Here is a 14,372-nt window from a genome sequence, read left to right as displayed (position 1 = left end):
TTTAAATCATTTTTTCATTTTTTTCATCTTTTTGTGTATTTTTTCACTTTTTCAAAATATCTTCTCAATAACGCACCAAGTCCAAAAAACTCATTTGCTCTCTTTCATTTCAACTTGAAAAGTGCAGTATCTTTTTTAAGAAAGGCATTTATCTGGCACTTATCTTATTCATTAGAGCCGAAGTCTCAATGCTCTGCAAAAAAAGCCCAACACCGCTGGTGTACCTTAAACACCAGCGGTGTCGGGCTTTTTTTGCAGAGCATTGAGACTTTGGCTCTAATGAATAAGATAAGTGCCAGATAAATGCCTTTCTTAAAAAAGATACTGCACTTTTCAAGTTGAAATGAAAGAGAGCAAATGAGTTTTTTGGACTTGGTGCGTTATTGAGAAGATATTTTGAAAAAGTGAAAAAATACACAAAAAAATTAAAAAAAAGAAAAAAATGAAAAAATGATTTAAACTGCTAAAAAATTTGCGGCAGTATGTTCATCATGGTTTTAAACAAAATATAGGTTACCCTATGATTGTATTTGGAAATGGGCAGCCAAATTGGCGATTGTACATAAAAGTAAAAGACGCCAGTAGGCGGAAGTGTGCATTAGCCCTGGTATGAGGGTATTCCTTAATTTAAAAACCATGAGAGTAATGTGACCTGTATTTCTAATAATTCAGCTAGTATGACTATGCATAAGATATAGTGGTTAGGCCAATTAGGCCTATAGTTACAATGTTGTATTAGTTTTATGTCAACAGTTAATGATGTGGTCATGTTTGTCCACAATAAAATTTTCTATGCGGACTTCTGGTTTTTGGTGATTTCCTTGAAGGTCCAACCACAGGGCATATGAGGGTTAAGGGTGTTTCGGAAGGTCTGGGTCATAGCATGGCAGCCATAGGGATTGGAGGGAACAGTACCTTAACCCTGCCCATGTTGTGGCAACAGGCTTCAACATTATTTTGTTTGAATGTGCTGGTGGACTTATAAGGCTGATTTAAATTTTTGCTTCCATCTGCTATAGCTTTTTTTTCTGTGAAATACTACAGATGTAAAGAGCTAATTATAATTTGTCTTTTTAGCCCTCTGAACTAGGTGTTGTGAGAACAGAATGTTTATAGGAATATACATAGCTTTCCTCTCTCCTTTTTTTTTTATTAGATATTTCTGTCCATTTTTTAGGATTGCAGATTATGAACATGTTGCCAAATTTAAAAAAAATATTCTTTCCTTTCTTATTTTATATACGAGTTGTCTAATTAGGCAATTGTATATCTTCTTTCAGATTCCCAGCTGTAAATGCATATTCCTTTTTTTCTAAGAAATATGGAGGTGAGTAAAAAATTATACAAAAAAGTAAATCTCAAACATAAGCAGAGCACCAATTATCTTCAGATATTCTAACATTTACATGTATTGGGAATATTAACTGAATCAAGGTCATACAGGGCATAATAATCAAACAGCACTATTGATGCAAACTCTGTTGGTAGTTTTTTATCTGTGGGTTTTGTACCAATAATGAAAGCAAAGTGATACAGATAGCTTTGATTATTGCTGCCTGGAAAAAAGTAACTGCAGTGATTTACACCTGATTTTTCTTCAGGTAATTTTTTTCTGGCCAAAAGAACTACAGCTTTGAAAATCTGAATCTGTGTTGAGATGTTGTCTTCCCTGACTTATCACTGCACTCAGGAATGCCTACGTCATATGTGGGTAAAAGTATGTGTGTTGCAGAACAGCATATTTAGTTTTACCTGCATGAAGGGTGGGAAATTTCCAAAAAGCACATTTCCATGGGTAAAACAGTTTTACTCATAGAAATGGATTTAAACATTTCTCTCCCCATATATAGATTAGAATGCAATGACACAACTTCTGCAACAGTGGAACTAAAGGGTTTAACTTACTAGAGCACATTACACCAATTCTTTATAATCTACATTGGCTTCCAATTTGCTGGCGTATGAGCTATAAAGTCACTTCTATAGTCCACAAGCTACTCAAAAATCATGAATCACCACGGATCAATTGTCTTCTATAAATGTATGTTCCTTTCAGAAATCTAGGCTTCTTACTGTACCCTCCCTGAAGTCTGCACGTCTTTCTGAAACTAGAGAATGTACCTTCTTGGTTGCTGGCATTGCCATTTGTAACTCCCTGCCAGAACACCTCAGGCTTACTTCCTGCACAAAAAGCTTTAAGAAATGATAAGAAATTAACCTTTTCCAACTGGCATTGCAACTTGATACCTAGGTACCTATAACCTGTTCAGTCCACTATTGACAAATTAAGGTCCCCAGGCAGTATTTTTATCCTGTTTTTAGGTCTACTGTTATTTTATTGTATGTTTGATGATGTTTTTGTTTTAACATTGTTTTATCCACTGTGTATGTAAATTAAGATATTTAGTCCCCTCCCCTCATGAAAGCAGTCTTTAGTGAATCCGGTTTTAGCAGTAACATGCATTCCAGTGGATGTTATTGTATAGCAAAGGGGAATCTCGGGTCAGCTGGTTCCATTTTTTACTCTGGCTTAGGTGAGGCAAGAGTGACTAGGGATTGATCCTGTCACAGGGGATTGAAAGAGAGACCCAGGAGATCCTAATACAGCATATATGTACATAGGCATAGTCACATTCCCATCATTATTAGACAAATTTAAAAAGCAGTGATTGGTCTCTAGGGAAGACAAAATACCAAGTGCAGAGAAGGTAACAAATTACACAGATTTGTGTTTTGACTAATGATGGAATGATTAGCTCCTGAAAGCTAGTCAATAAATGTTTTAAGCTAGTCCTATAAAGGGGAAATTTACAAACTGTCTACATTGGGAATCAGACTTTGCATCAGTTTTCAAAGAGAAATTACATAAGTGCCTTCTTTCATTTTGAAACCTACTATAGGTACAAAGGACTTGTAGGCATTTGTAGCTTCTTTTATTGCAAGTACTTTTTCTTTGGAAAATAACACAAAAACTCGAAAATGCAATGAAAGTGCTTTAATTTTTTTCCCTGACTGAAACTCACCCCAGGATATACCTCTTTAGAATTTAACTAAAAGTATGTGCATTGGAGAATACCACATACTTTTACTGTAGCCATACTAAAGAAGAGAAATTAGTTGTTGGAAAACACCAGTGTTTGACCTGTTTTCTTTGGAGGACAACAGGAAAGTTGAGAAGTTCTGCTCCAAGCATACAAGTAACTACAAAGTAGCTTCCAATGCTTTTGTGCTAGACTGGAGCGTGGCCTACTGCATAAGGTGAATTTTCAAAACATTGCACATGGAAAAATTAACATATATGTGTACATGCGTCTACTTGCATGTTTTGTAATTTATAAAAGTCCAAAATATGTGCATATTTCCACTTTCGCACATTCATATATGCATGTAAAAAAAACAAACTGGCGGTCTAGGGGCCAACAGTTACACATGTATGTTTCTATTGTATAATACACTTGCACACATCCATTTTTACTTGCATGTTACCTGCCAGTTATCTGCATGTTTACTTACCTGCCAATTATCTAGTGTAAGTGATATTAAATTTGTTTATTGTGTTGTGCTGCCTGGGAGGGAGATCTGGGTGAATGGGGCATTCAAGCTGAAGAATCAGGAGGGTCTTGATGACCCAGAAGAAAAGTGATAGACACCTTTACCAACCTGAAGCAGGCCTTTCTCCATGAACCTTGCCTCCATCACCCAGATCCTAAGCGCCCTTTCATCCTGGAGGTTGACGCCTCCTCCATTGTAGTCGGGACAGTTTTGGGTCAGCTCACTGCAAAGGGGATCTTCCATCCCTGCTCCTATTTTTCCCAAAAGTTCTCTCCTGCAGAGAGGAATTATGGCATCGGGGATAAGGAGCTCCTGGCTATAAGACTGGCCTTTGAGGAATGGCGACAGTGGTTGGAGGGGGCCCAGCATACCATCACTGTTTATACTGACCACAAGATTTTGGAGCACCTGCGCCATGCCCAGCATCTAAATGCCCAGCAAGCTCACTGGTACCTATCATTTAGCCACTTCAATTTTGTGGTGAAGTATAGGCCAGCTGCCAAGAACGTCAGAGCCAATGCCCTCTCTTGGTCTTTTGAGCCCAAAGACAACCCAGCTACATCATTGATCCCTCTTCTAGCAGCAACCAAGTAATTTGGGTTGTCACCGACTGCTTTTCCAAGATGGTTCATTTCATCGCTCTTCTGGCATTTCCATCTGTACCAGAGTTGGCAAAGCTGTTTACTTCTCATATTTTCCACTTCCATGGGCTACCTCATCACATTGATTCCGACTGAGGGGTTCAGTTTACCGCTAAGTACTGGCAATCCCTTTGTCGCAAGTTTAATATCAAACTAGATTTCACCAGAGACCAACGGCCAAGTGGAACAAACTAATCGAACATTAAAGACTTTCCTGCGGGCCTTTGTACATGAGCGACAGGACAACTGGGCCAACCTCCTTCCATGGGCAGAGTTCTCACACAACTTGCACTTCAATGCTGCCACTGGATTGTTGCCCTTCCTTGCTGTGTACAGGAGACAACCGCTTCCTCCACTTCTTGTACCTTTGTCTGTCCTATCTCCGGCGGCTCAGTTAACAGTATGTGAGCTTCAGGAACTGTGGTCTCAAACCGAGACTATGATCTGGAGGGCCGCTCAGAGAGCAAAGACAACAGCCGACAGGCATCGATGTCCTGTTCCGCAGCTCAAACCTGGGGACAAAGTATGGCTGAGCACTTACAATATATGACTTCGGGTACCCTCTTTGAGGCTAGCATCCCATTATATTTGGCCCTTCTCCATCCTTTGACGGATTATTCCAGTCACTTATCAGCTCTGCCTCCATTCAGCATTGAGAATCCACAATGTCTTTCATGTTTCCCTGCTGAAACCAGTGGTCTTGTCTTGGCCAACCCGGAGATTTCCCAATCCACAAAGGGGCTCCACGGATGAAGATGAACTTTACCAGGTGAAGGAGATATTGGATGTCCATCACTGAAACAAGAAGTGGGAGTACCTAATAGCTTGGGAGGAGTATGGCCTAGAAGAGAATTCTTGGTAACATGCATCCAAGATCCTGGACAAGGAGCTACTCAAGAAGTTTCATACCACTCACCCAAAGAAGCCCAAGCCCTTAGGAAGGGGGCTTAGAGGAGGGGATACTGTTGTGGTGACTGGCCATGGAACCTCATGGCCGGCCACACTCACCATCCAAGCCAGTACGGGTCTCCGCCCAGCTTCCATGAGCTTCCGCTGTTGCTTCCTTTCAGCATGGCAGGGAGCCCACCATGCCACCGCCGTGCTGTCTCTGTCGCTGATAGGCGTGCACGGCTCTCAGCCGGATTTAAAGGGGCCATGGCAGGAAAGCTTCCCACGGCCCTGGATGTTGATCTCGGACCTAAACACTATTTAAGGCAGCCCTGCTGCCCAATCCTTGCCTCAGCAACAGGTTGAGCACCTTGGAATGGTGAGTTGCTCTGCGTTCCTGATGCTGCCTCTGAGTTCCTGATCTTGCATCTATATTCCTTATCCCTCTCCTGGCTCTGCATTCCTGCATTCATTCCTAGCTCTTTGACCCTGCTTCCTCCCTGCCTGTGTGCCATGGTTCCTGTCTCCATGTTCCTGTCCCTTGGGCTGATTCTCTGGCATGACCCTGGTTCTTTCCTCTGACTTCGGACTGTCTGCTGCCTGCCCCTGATCTTCAGCCTGCCTCCTGGACTCTGCTTTCTTCGCTGCCTGCCCTGACCTCTGGCCTCCTTCTGGATTTGTCTGTTCGCCGCCTGCCCCGATCTTCAGCCTGCCCTCTGGATCTCGCTTATATGCTGTCACCCTTGGATTCATCGATTGGAGACCTTTGCCTAAGTCCAGCTGGCTCCAGTACCCAAGGGTTCAACCTGCAGGAAATGAGGGCTGGTATTGATGAAGGTCCTGTTCAGTCTCCACATCACCTGTACTGCCTGCCGACGATGAGGACCTGCAGGGGCACCTTCTTCTGCAGGTGGCGCCAACCTTGCCTCTGCCCAAGGGTCCACTCTGCGCAACAAATCCTTGCCTTAATATCATTACTTCCTGATTTTTCAGGAGAGTTTTAGGGGGTTCACTTGTTAATTTGGAATCAAGTAAAAGATTATTGCAGATAATGATTCTGGACCAAATAATTCATAGAGATATGATTCGGCCGAACCTTTCAGTTCAGCCTTCGTTATCGGCCGGCCGCAGGAATTTTATTTTCCCACGGTTCAGGCCGATTTTGTTTCGGCTGCCCCCAAAATGAAGCCAGAAACCCGCTCCAAATGTAATTAATTGCAAACCCCCACCCTCCCAACCCCCCAAGACTTGCCCAACCCCCCCCCCCCCCAAGACTTACAGAAAGTCCCTAGTGGTCCAGTGGGGTCCTGGGAGTGATCTCTCCCTCTTGGGCTGTCGGCTGCCAGTAATCAAAATGGTGCCGATGGCCCTTTGCCCTTAAAATGTGACGGGGCTATCGGTGCCATTGGTCAGCCTCTGTCACATGGTAGGAGCAATGGATGGCCGGTGCCATCTTAAAAGATTTCGTGGGTTTTCTTATTTCGTCGCCGCCCCCCCCCCCCCCCCCCCCCCCCCGAAACTCAATGTAATAGGAAATATCGCCTCTATTTCCTATTTCATTGCAAACGAATGCACATCCCTAATAATTCATTATTTCAATGTGAATTTAAGGACTAAATGGAGAGAGTACACTGGCTGAAGAATAAACTTCCATTCTTTGACAGGACTTTTTGATGCTTTCATTGAGTTTGGGTAATAATATAAAGATAGATATTCCTATTGGATCCTCTAAGGAAAAATCAGAGATTAAACTATTTCTAACATCTCTTTTGTATAATAGTAAGTCTCATCCTAAGCTATTTGTGTCAAAACACTATAGATCTCTTCTTCTATTATGGATATGTTCTAAGAGCACTGCCATCAATGTGTTTTATTTCCTACAGCATTTGCCCATAAAATGTATATTATTCTTTTTTCTCATTAGCTAAAAAGAAAAGTTCTCCTAATGCAGTGCCAATAAATGAGTCCTACTTGGGCATTGAACTGATTATTATCATTCACTATGCAGACAATTTGACCAGTACCAATTTGTTAAAGTAAATTCTTTGTGAGTAACAAACCATTATAGTATATTGGACAGTTAACAATGTTCATGGCACATGGATGTTCTGTCAATTTAAATAAGTTATTAACATGTAAACAGGTTTTAAGATAATAATGCAAACCAGAAGTAAAAAAAAAAAAAAGTGTCACAATCAACTAATTACAAAAAAAGCAGTTCACAAAGTCTTGAACTAATTGGTATTCAGCACAAGGGCTTATTTGTGAAAGTAGTATTGTATTCAACCCACTTAGCTAAATTCTGCCATGTTCAGTTAACACACGTATATAATCATTTCCAAAGGAATTTTTTGCAAGGTGTAAAAACTTTTTTCATTTCTAAATATAAAAAGATAATGTCTTAGAATAATAAAATAAGCAAGTTTTATATATCTTTAAAGGCTATAAAGAATCACAATGGAAAAAGCTCTTCCATGTCCCATGAAACTGGATTGAAAATTACATACATAGTAAAATACTTTTCTCACAATAGGGCAATATGATAGGGTTGCTTCTGCAAAAATCAAATCCACATTATATAGTCACTAGAAATGTGCTTCGTTTAACGCTTTCGGGTCGGGCGCTTTGTGGGAAAATTCGTTTTCCTACAGTTTTGTTTTGTTTTTTTTCAGCAAAACGAATAAAAAAAACAAAAACAACCCACCCCAACCCTTCAAATGTACTTAATTACAACCCTCTACCATCCTGATCCCTGACGGCCTGCACCATTTTCAAAGATGGCCTTGGCCGTCCATTGCTCCTACCATGTGACAGGGGCCGACCAATGGCACTGGTATCCCCTGTCACATGGTAAGGGCAAAGCGCCACCGGCGCCATTTTGATTAGTGGCAACCGACGGCCCGAGAGGGCTTTTAGTAAGTCTTGGGGGGGGGATCAGGATGGTGGAGGGTTGTAATTAAGTACATTTGAAGGGTTGGGGTGGGTTGTTTTTTTTTTTTATTCGTTTTGCTGAAAAAACCCCCGCTGAACGACCTCCTGCCGTCGATCTCCTGCCGGCGCCATTTTCCGTACGGAAAACGATTCGCGGCAAGAAATCGCTTCCTGAACCCCGCTGGACTCCCCCGCTGGACTCCCAGAAACTTTTGGCCAGCTTGGGGGGGCCTCCTGACCCCCACAAGACTTGCCAAAAGTCCAGCGGGGGTCCGGAACGACCTCCTGTGTCGAATCGTTTTTGTCTATGGCCGCCGCCATTTTGCGGTGGCCATTTTGCAAAATGGCGCCAGCTGAAGACAACAGGATTCAATTGAGGGGGCCGTTCCGGACCGCCGCCGTTCTGGACCACCGCTGGATCCCCAGGTAATTTAAAGCATTTGGGGGGGGTTCGGGAGGGTGGGGGATTTAATTTAAAGGGTCGGGGGTGAGTTTTAGGGGGTTTTAGTGTGTCGGCTCACGATTTTAACGATTTTCACGATAGTTTACACACCCAAACGGCAACAATACGATTCCCTCCCCCTCCCAGCCGAAATCGATCGTTAAGATGATCGAGGACACGATTCACATCTCTAGTAAGTAATAAATAAAGAAAAATAGATAGATCAGAGGGGTTGTAAAGGTAGGGGCTAACCAGGGAAACAGGAGACTATTCATCTGGGGGGGTGGGGGTTGAAAGTCCTATGCCTTACCTGGATGAACTGGGAATGAACTGGGAAAACTGTAAATGGTGTTGGTGCGTGTATCTACTAAAATCCCCTTCCCCCCCCCTTATGCAGTAGAAGCAGCATTTGTGCGCATAGGCACATGCCCACTGAAAATTGTGCACACACATTCAGTCTTTTTTGTAACGTGCACATGTTATAAAATGGTCGCGTCCCTGGAGTCAGATCAAATGTGTTATACTCCGCGGTCGCAGATGGCTGCGACCGCTGCTGCTCACCTCTCTTTTTGCTGCATTAGCTCTGTTGGGTGAACTCGCAGCCTCTGCCAGCCACCACCGGCCTTCCGGTCTCTGTTCCTGGGCCTTCCTGAGAAGCGTGGTCGCCTTTGACCGCCATCTTCCCCTCGGGGCTTTGTAGGTGTGCGCATCCTGACCAGCTTTAATCACATCATGGCGGGAACCTCGGGGGTGCCCCCATCAGATGACGTCACTCTACTCTGGTATTTAAGTTCGCCCGCCCAGACAGCTGGCGATTTGGCAACAAGTTCACTTGCTGCATTTACCTACTCTCTTTCAGCGTTGTTCTGGTTCCTGCTTCTGTGGTGTGAGACTATCAGGTATCCGCTCCTCAGGGGCCTTCCTCGTCTCTCGGCTATCCACTCCTCGGAGGGTCTTCACCCGGACTCCTGCCCGCCTTGCTTCCCGAGGCTTTCTTTGGAACTTCTACTCTTCTCCAGCCGCTGTGAGTAGCACACTGCGGACCCCCCCGCTTGTGTCATCTATGTGGGACCTCTCTCCGGTGTACCCCGCTCTGCGGACCACTACCATGATTGCCCACCGAGGGACCCTCCTGAGAAGCATTCTCTCTAGGCCTAACCTGCCAGTGTGAAAATATGGTAGAGTAAGTCTCAAATGATGTGGCCTTGTATGGTAGGCTCACTGACTAGTTACCAAGATATATTTTACAGATAAGTTAGTAAGTAGAACTCTGTGTAGAAAAAGAGAACATCAAATAGGGGTTCTAGCAGGACTCCTGCCAACTCCTGCTCCCAGGTATCTTCAATCTGCTGGCGCAGGATCCTCTCCAACCCATTAATTTGGTGAACATGACCTGGCATGATGATGACATTTCCCTACCCCTTCCTTCCATCACTGTATCTCCAAAATAAGTTTATATCATGTAAATCTCTCCCCCCCCCTGAAAAAAACCAGCCTCTCCAGCAGCTGAAGCTCTTCCAACGAGGCACTCCTCTAATACTAATACAAATAGACCCACTCCAGGTACTGGTGTTTGAGTGGGAAAGCCTCTGGTGGTGGGGGTGGGGGGTGTTGGGTGTTTGGAGGTGTACACCACAAGCAGATATCTACTCATCCGGCAAAGTGGCTTAGCATATCTAAGCTCTGACACTGTCAACTTTCACAAACCTCCTCTCAACTCAATGATTAAACAGTGTCAGACCAAAGTGGAATATTTGGTTACAATGTGTGAGGCCATTTTCTCCCCACATACACATTAGTATAGCTGTAGCATCCACCATAAAGAGTGGAAGCACAGGATTGCTTGTGTCAAAAGCCAAAGTGTGCTAATTGGTGCATTGATGTTTTAAGGAAGATAACTACATGCCCACATCACCCCCAGACATGGATATTGACAGTGGCTAACCCAGCAATTCAGTCACCCAGACACACACTTCAGTTAGGACATAGTTGATTATAGACTACCTCCATCACTTTAGGTATCAACTGAGGCCCACATTTTCTGATCCTGGTCTGTTGATCATCATCAACTATCAATGATGTCTGTACCAAGCTTACCCCTATCTGCTAATAAGGTAGTCAGAGTCATTACTCCTTACCGAAGATTGTCTACACCTGGCAGCATAACAGACATCTGTCTGAAGCATATATGCTCAGTGATTTGTCCTTGTTACAGACATGGGCCCCTCCAGGCCTCAGGTGCCTCAAAATGCTTGTCTTTTTACACAACAACACTGAAAGTGCAGAAAACATAATGCCTACCACATGATACCTCTGGGAGCTGATGGTCTATAAATTTTGCACAGTGGCAGGCTTCAGAAAGAGGCTTGTTGTTGGCTCATGAGGTCATCAGCTGACAACAACTTCTCTAGCCTTAATGCTATGCACAGAGCTGAGTGAGAGTCTAAAATACTTTAACATGACTGGACACCCATCCTATAAGACAACAACTCTGCTCTGTTGGCCACAAGTCATGGCAGCCATGTGGACAGACAAGGGCTCCAAACCTGAAAATCCTGAAATGTTGTGACTCTGCTAGCTTGTCTCCCCTGGAGTCTTCAGTCTATATACTTTAAGGGTGGCCACAGATAGGATAAGGACTGTAACTGCTACTAGCAATCCAAAGAAATAAACTACTCTGCAGATTTTCTATTTATCTACATAAAGCAGGACAACATGACTAGCCCTGGGCTAGACAGGCAAAGGGCCTTGCTGTGTCCTGACATCTCAATATTTCCCAATGGCTAAGTTAATAGCTTCTAACACATCTTTTCTTTGGGTTCAATGAGGTGAATATTTTGTTATGTGAATTGGTTATTTACTCTTTTGGATAACAGAAGGACTAGGGGGCACACCAATGAGTTAGCAAGTAGCACATTTAAAACTAATAAAAAAAATTATTTTTCACTCAATGCACAATTAAGCTCTGGAATTTGTTGCCAAAAAATGTGGTTAGAGTGCAGTTAGTGTATCTGGGTTTACGAAAGGTTTGGATAAATTATTGGAGGAGAAGACCACTGACTGCTATTAATCAAGCTTAGGGAATAGCCACTGCTATTACTGGCTTCAGTAGCTTGGGATTTACTTAGTGTTTGGGTATTTTCCAGGTACTTGTAGTCTGGATTGGCCATTGTTGGAAACAGGATGCTGGGATTGATGGACTCTTGGTCTGACCCAGTATGGCAATTTTTTATGTTCTTATATGGGTGCTGTTATTGTCATCATTAAATAAACTCTGACCTATATATTTCAGAGGTGACTTTCAACAACATGTGAAGGCATGACTCCATCCTATTCCCAATGCAGCCTTTAGATAGTCAGACCAGCATCCTTGTATATCTTTCCCAGGCAGCTAATATAACCAACATGACAGCCTAAGGGCAAGGCCCATGTGACACCATGCATCCATTGTATATGTAGATATATTCAGATGCACACAGCTATCAGCTAGGAAACCTGACTGTAACATGTCAAGTCTATGATTGAAGATTGTAACTATCAATGTGTAGCTTCAGGCTGTGCCTTTAAGCAGTTGAGCTACTTGTAATTTTTATGACCTATAGAGTACTTGGCTCCATGTTTTAAGCTCTGCTGGAGTTCTATCATATCTCTGTGACTATCTCGCCAACATGTGAGGGCTAGGACACGGGCAAAGAGGTAACTGAGACAAACAAAAAGGCACAAGCTGTGGCAAGCTATGTGCACTGTGTTCACAGTCCTAAATGCATTGTATGGAAAGACATGACTCTTTTGAACTGACAATCAGGGCCTGTGCAAGGGGATTGGGTGTCCTAGGCACCTTCAGCCTTATGCGCCCCCCTTGTCGTGCCGCCCCCATCCCCGGTCGCAGCCCTGACTCCTACCCCCCCAAAGGAAAACTTACAAAATACCTGGTGGTCCAGGTGGGGGCCCAGGAGCAATCTGCCACTCCCGGGGCCTCGGCTGCCACTAACCAAAATGGCGCCGGTGGCCTTTAGCTCCTACCATGTGACAGGGGCTACCGGTGCCATTGGTTGGCCCCTATCACATGGTAGGGGCTAAAGGCCACCGGCGCCATTTTGCTTACTGGCAGCCGAGGCCCCGTGAGCGGCAGATCGCTCCTGGGCCCTCCGCTGGACCACAAAGGGGGTGTCGGGAGGGTGGCAGGGTGAGGCAGAGACTGGCAGAAATTTGAAAGGATACTTTTTGCCCTTTCAAAATTCTGCTGCCTGCCACGGCACCCCCTAAATTGCGGCTCCCTAGGCACAGGCCTAGTTCACCTAGTGGTTCCTCAGGCCCTGCTGACAATCAATCTGAATACATTAAGCCAGCCACATCTCTTTGTGTTCGGTTTATTTGGTGTTTTTTTTTTTTAAATCTACTATTTATTTATTTTTTATTTAGACATTTTATATACCGTCGTTCAATATAAAGATCACAATGTTTTACAATGGTAACATTCATAACTAGAGATGTGAATCGTGTCCTCGATCGTCTTAACGATCGATTTCGGCTGGGAGGGGGAGGGAATCGTATTGTTGCTGTTTGGGGGGGTAAAATATCGTGATATATCGTTAAAATCGTTAAAACCCGCTAAAACCCACCCCCGACCCTTTAAATTAAATCCCCCACCCTCCCGAACCCCCCCCAAATGACTTAAATTACCTGGTGGTCCAGCGGCGGTCCGGAACGGCAGCGGTCCGGAACGGCAGCGGTCCGGAATGGGCTCCTGCTACTGAATCTTGTTGTCTTCGGCCGGCGCCATTTTCCAAAATGGCGCCGAAAAATGGCGGCGGCCATAGACCAACAGGATTCGACGGCAGGAGGTCCTTCCGGACCCCCGCTGGACTTTTGGCAAGTCTTGTGGGGGTCAGGAGGCCCCCCCCAAGCTAGCCAAAAGTTCCTGGAGGTCCAGCGGGGGTCAGGGAGCGATTTCCCGCCGTGAATCGTTTTCCGTACGGAAAATGGCGCCGGCAGGAGATCGACTGCAGGAGGTCGTTCAGCGAGGCGCCGGAACCCTCGCTGAACGACCTCCTGCAGTCGATCTCCTGCCGGCGCCATTTTCCGTACGGAAAACGATTCGCGGCGGGAAATCGCTCCCTGACCCCTGCTGGACCTCCAGGAACTTTTGGCCAGCTTGGGGGGGGGCCTCCTGACCCCCACAAGACTTGCCAAAAGTCCAGCGGGGGTCCGGAAGGACCTCCTGCCGTCGAATCCTGTTGGTCTATGGCCGCCGCCATTTTTCGGCGCCATTTTGGAAAATGGCGCCGGCCGAAGACAACAAGATTCAGTAGCAGGAGCCCATTCCGGACCGCTGCCGTTCCGGACCCCCAGGTAATTTAAGTCATTTGGGGGGGGGGGGGGTTCGGGGGGGGGGGGGATTGAAGGAGGTAGGATTTGGCAAGGAAATGTTTAAGTTATTTGGGGGGGGGGGGTTCGGGAGGGTGGGGGATTTAATTTAAAGGGTCGGGGGTGGGTTTTAGCGGGTTTTAGTGTGCCGGCTCACGATTCTAACGATTTATAACGATAAATCGTTAGAATCTCTATTGTATTGTGTTCCATAACGGTTTAAGACGATATTAAAATTATCGGACGATAATTTTAATCGTCCTAAAACGATTCACATCCCTATTCATAACTATTGATCAACAAATAAAGACAGGTAACAGAGCCTCCGTATCTAAATGGACTATCCCCCGCAGAGATGGGATTTCTTTTTCTGAAAGACCATAGTCCAGAGTTCAATCTGAATTTGACCTGCAAGAACAGACAGCAATCCACTTAGTCTTTTAAATCATGTCGGAAGGTTCACCATTTCAGAGTTAAACCAACTCTGTACCTTTTCTCTGCAGAACTGAATGGATTTAAACTATCTACTTCTCTTACAAGGAGGAGTTTGT

Source organism: Rhinatrema bivittatum, chromosome 2 (genome assembly GCF_901001135.1).
Source record: "Rhinatrema bivittatum chromosome 2, aRhiBiv1.1, whole genome shotgun sequence".
Classification (NCBI taxonomy): domain Eukaryota; kingdom Metazoa; phylum Chordata; class Amphibia; order Gymnophiona; family Rhinatrematidae; genus Rhinatrema; species Rhinatrema bivittatum.
Note: the sequence above shows the minus strand (reverse complement) of the source record.